Source organism: Haemaphysalis longicornis, unplaced genomic scaffold, assembly GCF_048455015.1.
Source record: "Haemaphysalis longicornis isolate Haplotype H1 unplaced genomic scaffold, Haemaphysalis longicornis Haplotype H1 scaffold_2, whole genome shotgun sequence".
Taxonomy (NCBI): Eukaryota; Metazoa; Arthropoda; class Arachnida; order Ixodida; family Ixodidae; genus Haemaphysalis; species Haemaphysalis longicornis.
In genome coordinates, this window is record NW_027526295.1 from 201009379 (window position 1) to 201023526 (window position 14148).

Genomic DNA, 14148 nt, shown 5'->3' on the forward strand with positions numbered 1-14148 from the left:
GTCTGCTCTCAAGCAGCCAACAAAAATGGCGGCACCAACGCCGAGTTGAAGGGCGTGCGGCGCCGCGGGTGAGGGCAAAGTAAAAAAAAGAGTGGCGGAGAAGGAGGGAGCGGTTGGCGCTACCTTTGTAATTTTAGAGGCCTTAGCTGCTCCGAGATCGCCGAGAGAGAGAGATAACACTTTATTTAACCAAGGGTTAGCGCAGCTTCGTGGCCGAAGACCTTAGAGCTTCAGCGACTGTGGCTGCCCGACCCGTGAGTGACTTCTGGAGACCCAGGCTTGAGCATCCCAACGCTGCTTCCCACTGGTCGAGGGAGGTGATAAGAGGGGACGGGTCGTACTTGCAGGCCCACATATGGTGATATAATGTGGCCCGTTCTCCGCAGTGCTGGCAGAGTGTTGTGGGGTACAGTGAGGGGTGAATGTGATGAAGTACGGCTAAAGAGGGGAGGGATTCAGTTTGAAGCTGACGCCAAAGGCGTTCCTCTTCCACTGATAGGGATGGATGGGCGGGAGGGTATTTGCGGCGGGAGAGGCGGTAATGTTCCGTGATTTCTCTGTAAGTGAGTAAAGTATCACGGGTTGATCTGGCTCCATGAGAGGCAGTGCTGGCATCACAGGCCCGGAAGACGAGAGCTCGGGCTGCGGTGTGTGCCACTTCATTTGCTCCAATACCCGTGTGGGCAGGGAACCAGATCAATTCTACAGGATCAGTAGGTGGTTTTTGATTAAGAATTTGGTGGGCCTGAGGCGAGGTCTGGCCTCTGGCATAGTTTAGAACGGCCGTTCTCGAATCTGAGAATATGAATCGGGGTGTTGGCCTATGTTTGAGTGCAAGTGCTATCGCCACCTCTTCCGCCACTTGAGGGTGACGGGTTGGGATGGTGGGGGTCGTGAGTGGGGGAGAATCGGGTGAGTTGGTGATGACTGCCAAAGCAAAAGCGTCCACATGACGATACTCCGCTGCATCAACATACAGTGTGCCTGGATCAATGGGGTATTTTGCTGTTAATGCACGGGCTCGTTGCGCCCTTCTTTGGGAATGATATTGGGGGTGCATGTTTCGAGGAAGGGGCCAAATAATGATGTTTTCTCTAGTCACTGTTTCGATGAGTGAGTTTATATGCATTCGGTTGGTACGCTGCCTCTCACGCTCTGATTGCGAGCCGCCTTGGCATCTGGCGACTCCGAGCCAGAGGGCAGGAGCGGCCAACCGAATACGCCATATGTTTCTTTCATTTTGACAGCGCCTGGCCAGATGACTAACGTTGGCCAGACTAGATTGGGCAGCGCTTTCTTGTAACTATCTTAGATAAGCCACATTGAGATGGCGCCACGCATCCTTGGGGCTACCTTTAGAATCCGCGTTCATTTCGACCAGGCTGCACAGTCAGGTTGGTAAGGCCGCCTTTTGGCGCAAAAATGCAAAGGAAAGCAGCCCTTTTATTTCGTATTTATTTAACGTAAGTAAGCGATGTTTGCTTTGAACTTTGCACATTTCTCATTCCGACATGGCTAGCTTTCGAATGATATAAAGATGTGAGAGGTTTTAATGGTTCTTTTAACCTACAACTGTGTTTGGCGTGCCACGTAAAATCTGGCAGAAAGGGTTCCTTAGCTTGACACGGTGGCCTAATAATGTCGGTGCTCAAAGATATAGACGAAAGATACTGACAGTGTACGGGCATCTGTACTTCGGGCGGAAACACCCACCCATAAACCCTAACCGATGCGCATGAGGCAGAGCTGCGCCAATAGTTCAGCAGTCTACTTTGTCTCCAATGTTATGGACCCGACCTCCTCCGCGTACCTGTCGACACGCCATAGAGTATAGCGATCAGGTTGCCGACTGAGCCGCCAACTGGGAGAGGGATAAGACGACTCCGGCACCCGGCACAGGTAGCACGTATAACAATGCTGAAACGTCAAGGGGTCTGTGTGGTAACACCTGCTTAATTGCATCGCAGCCGTTTTAAGCCACACGTGACTTAAAAACAGGTGCCTTTCGTAAGAGGCTTGCGCCTGTAATAAGTTACGACAGCAGGTGTTGGAGCTACCGGCGAGAATTTGCGCGAGAACGAAACAATAAGGCTGAGGTCATCCTTTAAGGCGTGCTCCTCAGCAAGCAGAGTTATGCTGCGGCGAAGTTGCCAAACGGCCTTGGGGAAACGTCTGCTGGCCCCGCACCAGGAGATGATAACATGAGCTCCATTAAAAGTAAAACAAGCGCAACAAAATTTCTTAAAAATTACGCTGAAATAAAGAATTTTTTTTTGTTCTTGCTGCTCGTGACTGGCTTCACTGGTGGGAGCGAATATGTCAAACTGCCGGACTTGTTGCAAACGTTTCCCTGCAGGTTTTGGAGCTTTTGCAGTGACTTTTTTTGCCTAAGCTAGGGAAGAATATGCAACAAATTTGCACAATTGACTGTAATTGTGACATACCTCATGGCCGACGGCATGTTTTTTTTTTTTTTTCGCGAATACCACGGATGGTCACGCTCAAGGCGCATTTATGACTTTATGACTAGATTTATTTATTGATGAGTAATTTATTTATGACGACTTATTTATTAGACTTTATGACTAGACTAGACTTTGTTACTAGATTTATTTATTTATGACTACATTTAGGACTCCCGAAACGCATGGCCGAATCATAGTTGTTACATAGAGGCCAAAGATTTGCTTCGTTTGATCATGTTTTAGCGTTTGTACTGAGTGCATATCTTCATCTGTATTGATTGAAATTCATGCTTCTTGCGTCATTATGGTTAATACACTATTACAAAATTCATTAATAGGAGGCGCATCTGTGTAAGTTGTCTTGCCAGGTTTCGGAGACGAAAAGCGAGAACGCCCGTGTGTTCGAGATTTCGGCGCATGTTAAAGATCCCCAGGTGGTCAAAATTAATCCGGAGCCCTTTACTACGCCGCGCCTCATCGCCTGTGTAGCGCCAGCGCATTAAAAACTACAATCATTCAATCAATCAATCAATCAATCAATCAATCAATCAATCAATCAATCAATCAATCAATCAATCAAAACCAATGGATTGGAGATCAACATCATCATCGTCACCACCCCCATCGTCCCCTACATTGTACGGCAGGACGAATCCCTCTCCCACTGACCTTCAACCGCTCCTGTGCTGCGACGCCCGAGTCTACTCTTCGCCCACCAATGTTCACATGTCATCCCGCCATTGACTGAGCTCTCTTCCCCTACTTTTGGCCGGCGTGCTCACGTGCGGGAGCCGATCGGACGTGCTTTACTTCGGCACTGTTGATTTTCGATGATTACGCCGATAATTCAACTTGAATCCCCCAACTTTTTTCCCCAAGTGATCCGCGAAGTTGAGAGGAAAAGGTGGATGCCCGATTTTAAGGTAGGGGACCATTTTTCTTGCATTTACGGATTCTTTTTCTGGAATCGCCACGGCGACCGGCGCTAAGCCTACCGCCAGCTAGGCCTGCCGGCCGAAGTCGCCACTGCGCCTAGGCCTGGCGCCTGAGTCGTCGCTGGCGCGGACCTTCGGGGTGGACCTATTTCATCAAGACCCAAAGAAACATGGCCGGCGCCATGCGAATTGAAGTCGAAGGTGAGGAAATTCAACCGGACCAAGTGACAAGAGCTCAAGGCTGGCAAGTGGCAGGTGAAAAACTTCAAGCGCTGCAACAACAGCAACGAGAATGAAGCCTCACCCAAGCAAGTAAGCCCACCAGGGAAGCCGACTTATCTCGTCGGCCGGCTAATAATTTTAAGAGCAAGATCCTCAAGGCCGCGAGAATGCCCGAGCTACTGAAAGAAGATATCAAGGTCATCACGAGACCGAGGGGGGACCTCGACGTCAGTGTGGTATCACGCTTTGAAATTAGCCGCGCCATCGCCGCTGCCGCTGACGTCAGCAGAGAAGAAGCCCAGAGAGGCGTCATATGTCCAAACAAACAACAAACATCGTAATCGTCAGTACCCCAAAGAAACAAAACGCCGACCGCTACGCGGCAGTGTCGAAGCTCACGGTCTACGGCTCCGAGCACGTCGTTAGTGCATACGTATCGGCACCTCACGGGACAGTGAAAGGATTCATCAAAGGGGTTCCCCTCTCGGATTCGGCCCAAGAAAGAAACGACTTTATCGTCCATGAATTTAACCCGACAGCCCTGCAGGCCAACAGAATTAAGCGAGCTTCATCTATACATCGAAACACTCGAACAGAAACTAGATGTTATAGTACTATAAGAAACAAACGAGAGGTCCAAATTGGCGGGGTACGTTACGCATACGGACCCAAGTGAAAAGAGCACGGCGACCTTGGTTACAAAAAACGTAGCGACAACACAACACACGACAACCCAAAGAGGGTGCGAACACGTGCTAGTAGAAATTCACAGGAGGGATATAGGCAGCAGTAAAAATATATTCATATTAAATGCCTACTGCCGACCGTCTAAAAAGGACGTGGACATCGAAGGCACCATGCTAGATTGCATCCGAGCAGTAAAAGAAAGACCGACGCTGATATTTGGCGATTTTAACGCCCCGTACACGCAGTGGTGATACAAATTCCAGTCGAGAAGGGGCAAGCACCTCATGAACGCTATAGAAAAACATAACGTAACTAAACAAGCTGAAGACCCCCACCAGGATGGGCACGAGCACGGCCAGAGACACCACGCCGGACCTGTCACTTCTGATAGGAGACCTGGACGTCACCTGGGCCAATCTAGACACTAACCTCGGATCAGACCATGACATCATCTCCTTGAAGATAAGGGGACAAGACTTCAGGGTGAAACTAGGACAGGCCAGGATCACCGACTGCGATCGCCTCAGGAGAAGAACGGAGATTGAATACGAATACGGTCGGGGAACCGGGAGCTACCAAGACTGGGCCAAAAAACACCTGAACTGGGTGGAGGAATGTACCCAGAAAATAGACACCACAATACAAACCACCACATGTGGACAGCAAGCTGGCTCACATCTGGGAGGCGAGACACGCGCTAACCAAGAGGAGGAAACGGCAAAGGCGGAATAGAAAGCTACGAAAGCGCATACATGAGCTTAATAAGCAGGCGACAAAATACGCAGCCCAGCTCTGTAAAGAAAATTGGTTAAGGATCTGTGACGGGCTCCAGGGAAGCCTGTCTGCGAGGAAAACATGGAGCCTCCTGTGACACCTCATTGACCCTCTGAACACCAAAAGTGCGAGCAACCGAAATCTCACACGCACGCTGAATAATTTTAAAGGAGACAGCAAGCGCCTGATGGAGGTGCTCAAAGACAAGTATTAGAAAACGGAAAAGTCGGGAGCACCGATACCCGGATACGAGGGAAAGGAAAACTCGGACTTGGACCAACCATTCATCGATCTGGAGCTAGTAACAGCGATCGATGAGAGCAACCAAGCCAGTGCCACAGGGAAGGACGCCATTACCTACAAACTGGTGAGGAATCTCAGCGACGGGGGTCGAAGTGAGCTCTTAGGATATATAAACAAGACCTGGAACGAAGGGTCACTGCCCAAGGAATGGAAGGAAGCAGAGGTACGGTTCATACCGAAGCCAGGCAAGACTCCACACGTCGATAACATGAGGCCAATCTCTCTGACGTCGTGTGTGGGAAAAGTGGTCGAGCGCATGATCCTGAAAAGGCTGCAGAGACACCTTGATGCCACTGATCAGATGCCGTCGTCCATGTACGGTTTCAGGGAACACCTGGGCACCCAGGATGTCCTACTGCAACTAAATGAATTAGTCATAAAAAAACCAAGAACCAGACCCCGAGGGCAATACTAGCCCTTGACCTCAAGGGAGCCTTTGAAATGTGACGCACGAGAGCATTCTTCGCAGTCTGAATAACACGGACTGCGGGGAAAGAATCTACAGTTACGTCAAAGTCTTCCTCAGCAACAGGACTGCTTATAATCAAGATTGGGGTGAAGTCACAGCCTATAGCACTAGGGGACAGAGGAACTCCGCAAGGGTCTGTTCTGTCACCGCTCCTTTTCAACCTGGCGCTTCTACCTCTACCAGCATTACTAGGGAAAATAGAAGGAATAGATCACGCCTTTTATGCGGACGACATTACGGTCTGGACAGCGCAAGCGGGCTCAGAAGGGTGGATGGAAGAAACACTCCAAAGGGCGGCGGACACAGTCTGCAGGAATATGCAAACACCTGCGGTCTCTGCGGCTCACCGCAAAAATCATAGCTATTAGTGATACAGCCAAGACCCAAAAAGGAAGACAAGAGAAACATAAGAATAGTTGTAGACAACTGCAGCATCACGCCCACGACTCACGTCAAGATCCTGGGCCTAATAATACAGGAGAATGGTAAAACCTGAACCGCACTCAAAAAGCTCAAGAGCACATCCGAACAAATCATGAACATGATTAGAAGGATCACAAATAAGAGAAGAGGACTCAAAGAAGAGGAATCCCTCAGGCTTGTCCAAGCCTTTGTGATTTCGAGAATCATCTACTCAGCTCCCTACCTCCAGCTTTAGAAAAACGAAAGGGACTAACTGGACACAGTTATTAGAAAAGCTACGAAGCTCGAGCTGGGCATTCCGATACACTCATCCACGGAGAAGCTACTGGAAATGGCCAAGCATAATACGGTCTCCGAACTGATCGAAGCGCACCTATCAAACCAAAGGGTGCGACTGAGCCAAACAAAAGCGGGAAGAGCCGTCCTAGCTAAAATAGGATGGCAAGAAGCTTATCGTCAAAACAAAGGCCCTATACCGCCCGCATGGGCTGACACGGTCGATAGCAAACCGTTACCTAAGAACATGAAGCCGGACTCAACGAAGACGACAGGCCAGAGCCAAGGCCCTAAGCGAGTCTCTAATTAAAGAAACAGGAGTGACCTACACAGATGCCTCACTTCCCAAGCACTCAATGAGAGCAACGATTGCAGTAACAGGAAGGGACGAGCTCATCACGTGTGCCTCAGTCATCACACCAAGCCCAGATGAAGCTGAAGAAATAGCAATTGCCGTTGCGTTGACCCAACGAAAAGAGACAAAAATAATCACGGACTCCCAAAAAGCATGTAGGAACTTCAGAAAAGGGTGGGTTTCTTATAAGGCGGTGAGAATCTTCCAAAAGAAAGTACCACCAAGCCACAAAATAGAGCTAATATGGGTGCCAGCCCACTCTTCGGTAGAGGACAACGAATTTGCCCACCAACAGGCCAGAGAACTAAGCAGCCGGGCAGAGGGGCAAGAACAGCAACACATAACGAGCTACAAGGACATAGTCAATCACTATAAAGGCGGGATGAAGCGATATCCTAAACCACACCATTCTCTAAGCAGAGCGCAGCAAGTCATTTACAGACAGATCCAAGCTGGATCGTTCCCCCACCCTTATCTCCGAAACAAGTTCTACCCGGATAGATATGAGAAAGAATGTCCCAACTGCAGACAACTGGGCACACTTTAGCACATAATAGGAGAGGGCAATTTTCCCAAATCATCCCTCCCCCTCCCCTCCCCCCTCCCCTCACATCAACCCTGAGCGATGGGAGACCTTGTCCAGCCCTGCCCTGGAATAGAGTGAACTAAAATCCTGGAAGAACAGATCGCGCTGATCACCAGAGGACAGGAGTACCTGGAAACATATGGGGCCCGAGAAGAGGGCACCACCCCATCAAGCGCCTAAACGGCTCTAGAATGCTCAATAAAGTTTGTTCTCTCTCTCTCCCCTACTTTTAGTTCTGTCTTTCGATCGCCGCTCAAATTCCTTGGTGGCCCACCGGTGGCCGGTTCTTCCCGTTACGTGCCCGGCCAAAGTTTTTGCGCCATGCTGTCTTCCGCCCGCATTTGCTCCCATATCCGAGACGCGCGTTTCCTAAGCGTCGCTCCCTATCGTTCTTTGCATGGTATGGCAATTGACAAAAAGTTTTCGTTGGCCCCTTCTTGTCTTTGTAAGTCAATAAATAAAAAGAATGGCGCAGCTTCAACTAGCGGTGCAAGGCTGGAGAAACAGCCGAGCTGGCGGCCCCTCTCCCTTCGTCGGAGACCGGCCTGTTGCACCTCACATGGATTTCCGAACTTGCCTATGAAAGTGCTTCATGACTGGCCCGGATCGTTTTGTCGGCAGGCTTTCACGTCTCTCCCAAAGTGGTCCGCGTTAGCACGCGCTAGAATCCGCGGCAACCGGCTTCGCGATCTCGGCATCTGCGCGCGAACTCGGCGTCTGTGCTCGACACTTCAGGTGCGAACGCACGGGAACTGGCAAGGAGAACAGCACGCCAGAGATCATGCCACGAACGCTGGGCAGAGTGTTCTCGAAGGTCGAGCTGGCCGACGCCGGGCGCTCCTCATGAGGCTTACGCTGCACGTGCACTCGGGATTTTTCCTTGTTTTTTTTTTTTTTATTTTGCGAGCTCCTCGCGAGACACAATCCCACACGCAATCCTGGAAGACGCCGCTGTACACGAGCCCTTATACCATGCGTTACGCAGTGACGTTTCGGCTTGACGGGCGCCGCGGTGAGGCTCGGCGGAGCATAGGCTAGCGAAGCGAGCGCGAAGCTATGCACAGCTGCGCCAGGAGTTGCTAGGCAACGCGAGGTGACGCCACCGCTCCGCGAGGTTTTTTGGTGTGACGGACGGATAACGCTCGCCTTAAAAAGCTCTGCCGTTAAAAAAGTTCTTTGCTGCTTGAGCGTTCAAAGCATATATTGCAGGGAATGCTCATGCAGGGAATATACATTTTACAGTTACGCTTGTGGCGACATGTTGCAATAAATATTAAACAATACATGACATCAGATCATTGCAGGCATACTCCAAAGTTTACGCACCTCTCAGTCAAAAAAACGCAGAGGAAAATGTAAGCTTGTGGCCAGACTTACAGCTAGAGCGCCAAGAGCTCGCGCGGGCTTGAGAATTGGTGTGGTGTAGGCACTGTCGAGCTTTATCTGTGCAACTAACCTTGAGAATAATATAAACGATGCACAATGTTGTTATTGAAATGCGGGTGTTTAGCACCTGATATGTAGTCGACTCACATCGAACAGAAGACTTGCGCCTGCCAGGAGTACCGCCAGGCATTTCCATGCCGATCGTCTGGGCCTGCTCATGAGAATCCGGCTCCTGAAACAATTTTATCAGTGTGAATATTAACACACTCGACGCTTGACGGCCGAGTGTAAAATTAGGAAACCAAAACAACAAAACCACGAAGAAAACTGTCAACTTTTCTCTGCTTTCCTTGTTTTACGTCCTTTCTGCGTCCATGTTACGGACGTACTTTTTCTTATAGAATTCGAATGTTTAACTTACATGGGGCTCAGTGCTGCTGTTACAAGTGCTGTAGTAACTGCGAGCAACGCTCCCCTCTCAAAATAGAAGGATATTCTGAGACCTGCCGTTAGCACCCCGAATCCAAAGACATTGCAACTATCAAATCTCAAGGGCTGGGAAGCATAAAATCGTGCGCAGGTGGATCCCTCAGTGCACACAAAACTACGTGTGTTGATCGTTCAAAGTATCTTAAAGCCGATTATATCAGTAACCAGTCACTATATTTCTGATTTTATGATACCTCCTCTTTGGAGTCTCTCGTCTTATCACTCGGCTCCAGAATTCTTCACTAGGATTCAACTGCGGTGGTCGTCCCTCGTGTGTTCATATAGAACCGATGGGCTCGCACAATGAACTCGAAGTTGCCGCCTACACCAGTAGCCCAAGCGTGATTACAAGTTATCGCAAGCCACAACTCTCATTATTGCGCCGGCCTTATTTTTTTGTTTTAGATGCAACGCATCTCATGCTCGCCCATCTGTCCTTCCTGCGTCTGTCCGGCGTTGTCTGCACAGCTGCGCCTCTCCTACTCTCCTCTCTCCGATAGCGAATACTCTCTCCCAAACAGCTGCGAGTTGGCGCTGCGCGCTCTCACTCCGTTGCTAGGCGCCGGTGGGCGGCGCTGCACTCTGCGCTGCGCATGTGCAGTACTCTCTCTCTCCGCGCTCTCCTCTCCTTCGGGTGCTGTGAATATAAAGCGGCATGCCGCGCTCCGGCGGTCTCAGTCGACGGTCGTCCGCCCACCTCCCCTTCGCGTGAGAATCCCTGCTATAAAATCAATACGATGGAAAACGCCAATGGAACCCCCCATGAGATGCGTTGCATCACACCAGGGTTCCCGCGAGGCGAGGTGGGCTTAATTTTTCCGCACCTTTGTGCGTTCTCCGGCAGAGAGAATATTGTGCGCAATTAACCACTTCAGTCAGCCTTTCTTGCAAACGAGTCACAAATATGGCGCAAAACGAACGGACAAACACCTCGTTGTACGCTTTTGTGAAAATCAATTTGCATATAACTCGTGGGTAAAAATAAAGGCAGGTTAAGAAATCTTATGACATTTGCCTTGTGTTATAAACTGCAGCAAACCGAATGGAAAAAAAGAGATTGGGGCAGCGTTTAGGGAGCAATGCGGCCTATTGAAGTTTTTGGAAGCCGATGAACGCCCTCTAGGGATTTTTCACGTTAAAAGAACAGAAGCGAAAATACCTACCCCATCCTAAGCGGGTTATGCAATTCACCTATTTCTGTCGAGGAGCTATAATAATGGTGACAGCAACACTTCGTTGGTCGTCAAATATCTCTGCATTCGTTCGTTTTTGCGTCCATCCCTTCCGGATGAGCTGAAGGTCAGTTCTAACATCGCATTCCTGTCGTGACGATAGAGTAGACGTGGATATAGCGTAAACTTTGTTTTATGGCGCCCTTTGTCTGACAGCGCAACGTGATTAGACAGTGTTCGCCACCGCAGGTCGTGAAGTGCGGCTTGCCATGGACTCCCGACCTTCCAAGGCTCGCGCACGTACGTGGCACAGACCTCCGTCGACGGCTTAGTTTCAAGCAAGCCCCGCACACCTTGCTTTCTGAGTATGTATAAGGTATAGAATAAGGTCACCTTGAGGCCTGCAAAAGTTATTCGATGGTGCTTGTCTGGCGCACGTTTGTCACAAGGGTACAACAGGTTCTCGGTAGGGGCTGCCACCGTAGGTGAGGTGCTGACGTGAACGCAGGAAGGCCGATTCCGTAAATACGAGCAAGACAGCCCGACATACAGTGTAATCAGAGACCCACAAGTTGCGTGCCTTGTCTTTGGCGAAGAACGAGCCGTCTCCGCAAAGAGAGCGCGCGCTATCCGTAATATGCACCCTGATATATTCTCGAATAAATTTGGCTACGCCTCGCTTCCCGGCAAAAAGAGCGCTCCCGCGCGGTAACCTCGCGGGTACAGCCCAAGAAGGAGAAAGAGACACCTACGCCCTCCTGCGCGAATATGTCCGCACCCGCATCGCGGAATACTACCGCACACAGGGCGCACACTACTCTGGCTAAAACCAAAGTCATTGGACGGCGTCAGGGCCATAGGTATTCCGAACTATACCACGGACGCTTCTGCTCTCCACGTAATACCAAGATAAAGGAGCGAGCTGCCGTTCCGTCTAGGCCTGTGGATCGTCGCGCCGCAAGGTCCAACATTTTTACCTCACCACCTCTTCGCCGTGGGAGGCCTTCAGCGCGAAAGCGACCGACCGGAGATAGCTGATCGAGGCTGCCAGCCTGATAGCGGTAGTCAAAATCGTTTCTATTTGGAACAATAAAGCTTCTGCCACTATCATACACGTGTGCGGGGCTATTTTTCCCTCTGTGGTCGCAATAGCAAAACCACACGCGCGTCAACGGCACCCAAGATGAAAGTACACGCTTGAAATACTTTCTCTTTTGTGGGCTGTCTGTTGTTCATTCAAACTGTTGTTTAGCCCTGTATTCTACGCTATTTCTTTTTGATTCTTCAATTGTCGCCTATCTACACCCCGCTATCTCTGAACCATGGCTAACCCTCCTAAATATACAACGGGCCGTTCAAGCACGATGAACGAATAAAAATTCTGCAGAAATTCAGAGAATTATCTATATAATGCGTAGCGTTCTTATGCCGCTTGTCCTCAGTGTGAGGTTTTTACAGCCAAATTTTGTTTTTTTTTTAAATCCTGCCTGACCAATTATCTCCATTTACGCTATTGTAACGATTAGAAGTGGAACATTAGCGAAATCTGCATTATTGTGGAAATGCAGGGAGTTACTGTTCGCCATTTACCGTAATTATTTTATATTTTTCTTATATTTTTAGTTTTTCAGAAGTTCGTTCGACCAATTAGCTTCATTTACGCTATTAAAACGATTACAGGTGGAACTTTTGTAAAATCTGCATTATTCTGGAAATGACATGCGTTATACGTTTTGCCATTTTTCCAGATTTTTAAAATATTTTCTTATTTTTTAGTTTTTCAAAATTTCGTCCGACCAATTATCTCCATTTAGGCTGTTGTAACGATTACATTTGGAACTTTCCCGAAATCGGCATTATTGTGGAAATGCAGGGCGCTACACGGTTCACCAGTTTCCGTAATTATTTTATATTTTTCTTCTTTTTTTTAGTTTTGCAAAATTTCTATCGACTAATTATTTCCATTTACGCTATTATAACGATTACATGTGTAACTTTCGCGAAATCTGCATTATTGTGGAAATGCAGAGCGTTACACGTCTGGCCATTTTTCCGTAATTTTCTTGTATTTTTCTTATTTTTTAGTTTTCCAAAATTTTGTGCGACCAAATATCTTCATTTATGCTATTATAGCGATTACAGGTGGAACTTCCGCGACGTCTGCTTTTTTGTGAAAACTCAGGGCGTTACACGCTCCTGGCTGGGGTGAAGAGGTGGGCGTGTGAGAATTGGGGGGGATGGGGGGGGGGGTACTTGGCAAAGAATGCTACGCATTAATAAATAAATACGCCTACGCATGCAACACGGTAGTGCAGCGTTGTCGTCCTTCTACCCACCCGACACTCACCACGAAAAAAAGCGCCTCATGCCGGCCAACTCGTACTGCGGCTCGAGCACTTACGTGCTGGCCTGCCAGGTTTGGCGTCCCGGACGACCGAGACAAAGCTGGCGAGCTCTTCTTCCGGAGTAAAGCGGCGTGTGGCCCGTCTGTGCGCGGAGTAGGTTGGGCGGGGGGCGTGGAAAGCGTGGTTTCGGACTTGGGCTGCGAAGTACTCGAACCTTCGCCGCCGCTAGCGACGCCGGTAGCGCGCTGCACCGCGGCTCCCGAGCCTGTGAAAATTAATAGGAACAAAAATTCACTTGTCTGTGCTGGGGTTGAACGAACCCGGACCCCGCGGCTTCTGAAGCGGCAGCGATAAACTCAGCGACAGCTGCTTAAAAAGGCAAGCAATTCTCCTCGCGAGACCGAAAAGGTCTTGAAAGATAGAGCTTCGTCTGTAACTAGGTTCGCTGATGGGCGGCACTGCAAGTCGTTCTCCACCATGGGTGCTCAGTCTTACCTGCCTCAGCTGCGGGCGAGTCCACCGACATTTCTCCGGCACTAAACCCAGTCGAAAGGGCGCGCGCTTTGATAGTATCGGGGACGACGTTGGTCTCGCCCAGCAGAGGAGCTGGCGGGCTCCCGACGGCAAGCACCTGGTTGGAGGTCGACGGGAGAAAATTTCCGACCGTAGAGGGCTGGGGCGAGGGATGTCCAGGAGCTCGGACCTTCAGGGAGCTTTTTCCTGGCACTGCGGTCAAGCTGGCGGGATGCGCTGCTTGTGCAAGAGGACGCGCTGCAAGGTTGCAACAAGAAGTCACACAATGGAAGCGGTTCCCTTTAGTGCAGAGATGACGGTAAAAGACGTCGCACGAATGTCCAGATATATTAGTACCCATAAAGCAAGCTTTTCTAGTCGCTACTTTGGTGTCTTCCCGCTGATGGCACCACTTGTACATCTCACAAGAACTCGGCAACCACTGCCGCTAGGCAGCGCGGAAGGTTTGACTGCTCTCATGATACCCTTGAAGCAGAAATCCTGGAACTTCAGTGCTGAGTAACCTAGACGATGCCTCTTCGTACTAAGCGTGAGGCCGCGTTCAGACTACGTGCGCCACGTATACGGTTCGTTCGTACGGATCGTGAGCGTAAACGCAAAAAACGCAATCAGTTTGTTCAGAATATATCGCTGCATTGAGCGTAAAGTACGCAACGTTTGCTGCCAGCCTGGGCGTAAATGTTGGAGGGTCCGCAACGTTTAGGACAAGCACAGATGCGACTGTTAC